Source organism: Dendrobates tinctorius, unplaced genomic scaffold (genome assembly GCF_039654945.1).
Source record: "Dendrobates tinctorius isolate UK_male_01 unplaced genomic scaffold, ASM3965494v1 ptg000235l, whole genome shotgun sequence".
Classification (NCBI taxonomy): Eukaryota; Metazoa; Chordata; class Amphibia; order Anura; family Dendrobatidae; genus Dendrobates; species Dendrobates tinctorius.
In genome coordinates, this window is record NW_027361902.1 from 3,139,741 (window position 1) to 3,145,740 (window position 6,000).

Sequence of the window (6,000 nt, forward strand, 5' to 3'; positions counted from 1 at the left end):
TTCAAAAATATTTACAAACAGGTTATAATGTAGCAGAATAGGTAAAAAGACAAGGGGATGAATACTTTCGCAAGCCACTGTTTATATGATGCTGTAAGTTAGGGTCAGGAGACTTGTGGTCACTCTGGTCACTGTAGTCCATATACGGACTGTGAATTACTGTAGCCTGAACCTGTTTACACTATCACCACCAGTAGTCTAGATTCAAAAATCTACTGGTTTATGTACAGAGCTCCTGTGCAGTCCTATGTGTCTCCAAAGAATAGAAACAAACCCTGCACAGTTTGATATTGGAGTAATTTTTTCTATACCCCTGCTTCATATAAGCTGCACAGTAGATGTAGGTGGCAAATGAAAGGGAGACAGTGCAGGGTTAAATTACTCAGTGAGTGAGGATGCACAGGAGCCATGAAACAAATTGAGATGAGCTGCAGAGTCCATGCTCCTCGGCAGTGAAATGCGGTGCAGAGTCCATACTCCTCGGCAGTGAAATGTGGTGCAGAGTCCATACTCCTGGGCAGTGAAATGCTGTGCAGAGTCCATGCTTCTCGGCAGTGAAATGCGGTGGAGACCATGCTCCTCGGCAGTGAAATGCGGTGCAGAGTCCATGCTCCTCGGCAGTGAAATGCGGTGCAGAGTCCATGCTCCTCGGCAGTGAAATGCGGTGCAGAGTCCATTCTCCTCGGCAGGGAAATGCAGTGCAGAGTCCATGCTCCTCGGCAGTGAAATGCGGTGCAGAGTCCATGCTCCTCGGCAGTGAAATGCGGTGCAGAGTCCATGCTCCTCGGCAATGAAATGCGGTGCAGAGTCCATGCTCCTCGGCAGTGAAATGCGGTGCAGAGTCCATGCTCCTCGGCAGTGAAATGTGGTACAGAGTCCATTCTCCTCGGCAGTGAAATGTGGTGCAGAGTCCATTCTCCTCGGCAGTGAAATGTGGTGCAGAGTCCATGCTCCTCGGCAGTGAAATGTGTTGCAGAGTTCATACTTCTCTGGAGTAAATGAGCTGCAAATTCTATACTTTCTTAGACTGGCTAAATGCTCCTGACCCGATGCTACACTGCACGGATTACACAACAGTGATATTAGTCTAGCACTCAAGATGGGAAGAACTGTCATAGGAATCATAGTTTACTGTATTGAATGGCGCAACATACTTCACTCTGTTCTCTAAGATCTGCCCCGGTAGAAGATGTATCTAACAATTGTCAATGCTCATCTTAATAAAATGCTATGAAAATCGTTGCCTGACTGATCTATTGTACTGAAGAACAAGATATGGTGAAAAATGACCCCCCAAACCAGCAAAATACACAACTAGCCTAAGCTGGTGAAATACAAAACCTGCCTAACCCAGGGAAATGCACAATCCGACTGAGCTGGTGAAATACACGACCCACGTGAGCTACTGAAATAAACGACCCTCTTAGTGCAGTGGCAGCGAACCTATGGCACGCGTGCCACAGGGGGCACGCAGAGCCCTCCGGGTGGGCACGCTTGCCATCTCAGAACTAGCAGATGGTGGGGGAGGGGGAGCGGCAGAGCATTGGATCACAGGTGGTAGGAGCCAGCTGCTGCGGCTAACTCCTGTGCCCGCTGCTAAAGAGAAATTAATATTCACTGCAGTGGCACAGTTGCAGTCACCGGCTTCCAGCAGCTGCCAGGCTGTCACGGGTGCCCGCTCATTAAGGTAATGAATATTCACCTCTCTCCACTCCCATAGGCATGGAGAGAGGTGAATATTCATTACCTTAATGAGCGGAGACACATGATCTCTCCGCCGCAGATGCTGCTGACACATTACAAGGTTGCGAGGTCGAACAGGGACGGTAATTAGTATGTTTTTTTAATGCTTTTCTCATGGGGGCCATACATACCAGGATAGGGTTGAGGAGCCATGCAGACAGGGATGGGGATAAGGAGCTATGCATACAAGGACAGGAATGAGGTACCATGAATACCAGGATAGGGATGAGGAACTATGCATGCAAGGATAGGGATGAGGAACCTTGCAAGTATAGGAGGAGCCAGGGCCACAGTCTTGGATGGCAATGGTTTCCTCTGTCATGGCAGCTTGTGCTCTAATAGTTGCATTTCCTGCATCCATCCTATCTCCTCTACGCTGTGTGACTTCTCTCTTGGTCTTTCTTAATACAATTGGTCTGGCATGCCTTTCTTCCTCATTTGTCTCACTGTCAGAGCCATCCCATTCTAGCAAATCTGACCATATCTCATGTGCAATCATGGTCCTAATCTGTGCAGTACAAATATCTGACACTGGCTGCTGTCTCCTCCTGCGCTTATTCTTATTAAAATAATAAGTAAATAATTAATTGGAGTGCTGAAACCATTAAAAATAACTCATACTATACAAGCTGAGGCACAGTTGTCTTAGAGAGATAATATCGACTGTGCACCGAGGGAACAGTGACCACAATATAACACAAGTCCACTTGTCCTTCAGTAAGGTGCCCTGGAAGGGGGTTACAAAAACGCTGAATTTCAGGAAAGCAAAGTGTGATCAGCTTAGAGAGGACCTTCACCGAATTAATGGGACAATGTCCTCAAAAATAGGAGCACAGAAAATAAATGGGAAATATTTAAATCAGTTTTACACCCCCACTGCGAGCTAGCCATACCGTACAGAAATAAAAGGGCTAGGAGCAGGAGAACACCAATGTGGCTAAATAAGGATGTAAAAAGGGCAATAAATAACAAGAACAAGGCATTTAGGAAGCTAAAACAAGAAGGCAATGAAGAAGCATTAAAAAGTTATAGAGAAAAAAATAAAATGTGTAAAAAACAAATACATTTAGCAAAAGTGGAAACTGAGAGACTCATTGCTAAGGAAAGTGAAACAAACCCCAAACTATTCTATAATTATATAAACAGTAAAAAGATTAAAATTGATGGTGTCGGGCGGCCCTTTACAGAACAATGAGGGTGAAATCATAGAGAGCGATGTGGGAAAAGCAAATGTTTTAAATACTTTTTTCTCAACAGTGTTCACACAGGAAAAGGATTTGCCAGGGGAAATGCAGAGTGATAATGTAAACTCCCCATTAAGTATTACCTGCCTAACCCAGGAAGAAGTGCAGAACCGCCTCAGTAAGATGAAAATGGACAAATCACCAGGCCCTGATGGCATTCACCCTCGGGTATTAAGGGAGTTAAGTAAGGTGATAGACAGGCCTCTATTCCTTATATTTAAAGACTCTATAGAAACAGGGTCTGTTCCTTTTGATTGGCGGCAAGCAAATGTGGTACCAATATTCAAAAAGGGGTGTAAAAGGGAACCTGGAAACTATAGGCCGGTAAGCTTAACATCTGTTGTGGGTAACATTTTTGAAGGGTTTCTAAGGGATTCCATTATGGAATATCTCAATGTTAATAAATGTTTAACTCCATATCAACATGGATTTATGAAGGATCGCTCCTGTCAGACTAACCTGATCAGCTTCTATGAGGATGTAAGCTCTCAAATGGACCCAGGAGAATCATTGGATGTCATTTATCTCGACTTCTCTAAAGCATGTGACACTGTCCCACATAAAAGATTGGTAAGTAAGGTGTGAAAGCTTGGGCTAGGGGAAAATGTGTGTAGATGGGTAGGTAGCTGGCTTAGTGATAGAAAACAGAGAGGTTATTAATGGTGCATACTCAGATTGGGCCAGGGTTACTAGTGGGGGACCACAGGGGTCTGTATTGGGCCCTCTACTATTTAATATATTTATTAATGATCTAGTGGATGGCTTACACAGTAAAATATCAGTATTTGCAGATGATACAAAACTATGTAAGGGAGTTAACACAAAGGAGGACAGTTTGCAACTACAGACAGATTTGAGTAAATTGGAGAATTGGGCTGAAAAATGGCAAATGAGGTTTAACACAGATAAGTGTAAGGTTGTGTGGGTCGCCCCCGCTGGCTTCACCCAGGGCTGCGGGGTACTCGGTACCGGGCCGGTGTCAGGGGGATGTGCGTGTCACAGCAGCGGTGACCCGGTCCGTGGCCCTGGGCCCCAATATCAATGGCGGTGATGTTTATTTGTAATGTAAAGTTCGTGACACCACCCATGGTGTTTGGCAAGTAAGATGGTAAGCCAACGCTGCTTGCAGATCCACTGGGACTGATGGTGTGGTGCAGCAAAGATGGTGTAGCTCCCCACAGGTGGAGCTGTGGTCCCAGGGCAGTGTAGGTGCAATGGATGAGTAGAGGCACGGTGGATGTTGATACCCAGATGTAGCGGTGTTGAAGGTGGTAGCGGCGAATGACTGGAGGACACCAGGGCTTGCAGTTTCGAAGCTTTACTCACAGTTCGTGGTACCCACTGGTGCCTGCCTCCATGCCGTGTCCTCCGGGGTAGAGACTCAATCAACCTCCCGGGAAAGTCAAGGTTCTCCTCTCCAACACTCCGCCAACATGTGCCTCTCCTGAACGACTCCTCTATTGCGCCTATTAGTGTGAAGAGCTCCAGTACCTTGGTTCTCTGAAGTTCCTCCTGTCAGATGTTCCTAACAATTCTACTTGTATGACAGACAGCTGTAGCCTGATCAGGGACCTCCTGGATCCCGGCTCTCTATCCGTGTTGCTGTTGTGTCCCAAGTCTTAGATGGGAGTAGTGCATTTACAGCCAACTACTCCACCGGTGTCTGCTGCAGAACCATAAGTGTCCATACAACCTCGGGGACCGGGCCCCGACCTTGCGCTGAGAACCTATAGGCAGGGTTCCTCTTCCAACCCACAACTCCTCTCAGTTCTCCTACTCCTTCGTTCCACGCTGTTCCTTCTCTCTCTTATGGAAGCTTAGGTTGCAGGTCTACGTCTTTCTCCTTCTCTTCTCTTTCCCGTGCCAGCTGGCTCAGATCACTGAGGCAGCTGCAGCACTCTTTCCAAACTGAACTTAGCTAACTTCCGAACTGAACTCTCTGGGACTCACCCCAGACTAACCTATCATCCTAAACTTTCCCCTTCTTTTATACTAACTTCACCCACCTCCCAGCACATCTCGTGTTACGAAGCAGGGTTCCACGAAGGGTGATCTGCTACCCCCAGCCTAGAGCTGCTAGGTGGCCCTACTGAACTATCCTGTGTGTGGGATGCATGTGTTGGAGTGAGGAAAAGGAGTTCCCAACTTACCTAGGTGGTGGGGCACTACACCTTAGGAGAAGGTGCAGTACCTCTGTGGCGACTGAGCCTCAGGGACGCCACATACCCCCCCCATTAAACAAAGCACGTCCGCAGGCTGCAAGACAACAAAGCATACAGCAAAGAAACATACAAAAATTTTGTAATGCATAACAACTTTTCTTATACTAAACTTCCTAATACAGGAGGCACTCATCTTGAACGTTACAAAACAATCCTATGTTACATTCTATCTAAATTTTTAATTTTAAGTGCAGTTCTCAACTCAAAGTGCTATTCTCTGTAACACAATTTTTCTTTCATTCTCTTTTTCTCTTATTCTGTCAGTTTACTCTCATTTTTCTCTTTTTCTCTACTAGACGCAAGACACTGACCGCAAATACCTGGTCTGTCACCTGTCACTATCAATTCTTCATTCACATTTCTCACTTCTATTCAGACATTCCTAATTCTCACTATATAAAAGCCATTTCTCAATTATCAATACTCTCATAAAACACATTATCAAATACTTTTCAATAAAACAGTGCAAAGATTCTTGTAAGTGCTGGACACCGCTCCCAGCCGGGATTTCTTGCAGTGTCCTTAGAGGTAGACATCATCTTCGAAAAGTGTCCATGCAAAAATATTATCTTCGCAAAGTGTCTCTTGTATGTAAAACCAAGAAAGGGCACCTAAAGAAGTGCAAACAATACAATGCATTTCTGGATCAATCAGCGTCTATGATCTTAGTTCCATTTCAAAAATAACGCTGCCACTCAAAAACTGGGCAACAAATATGCAAAATAGCAAACAGGCACAACTGGTGCAACAATACCCTCCTGGGTAACAAGAAATTTGAAAAATGAAAAAAA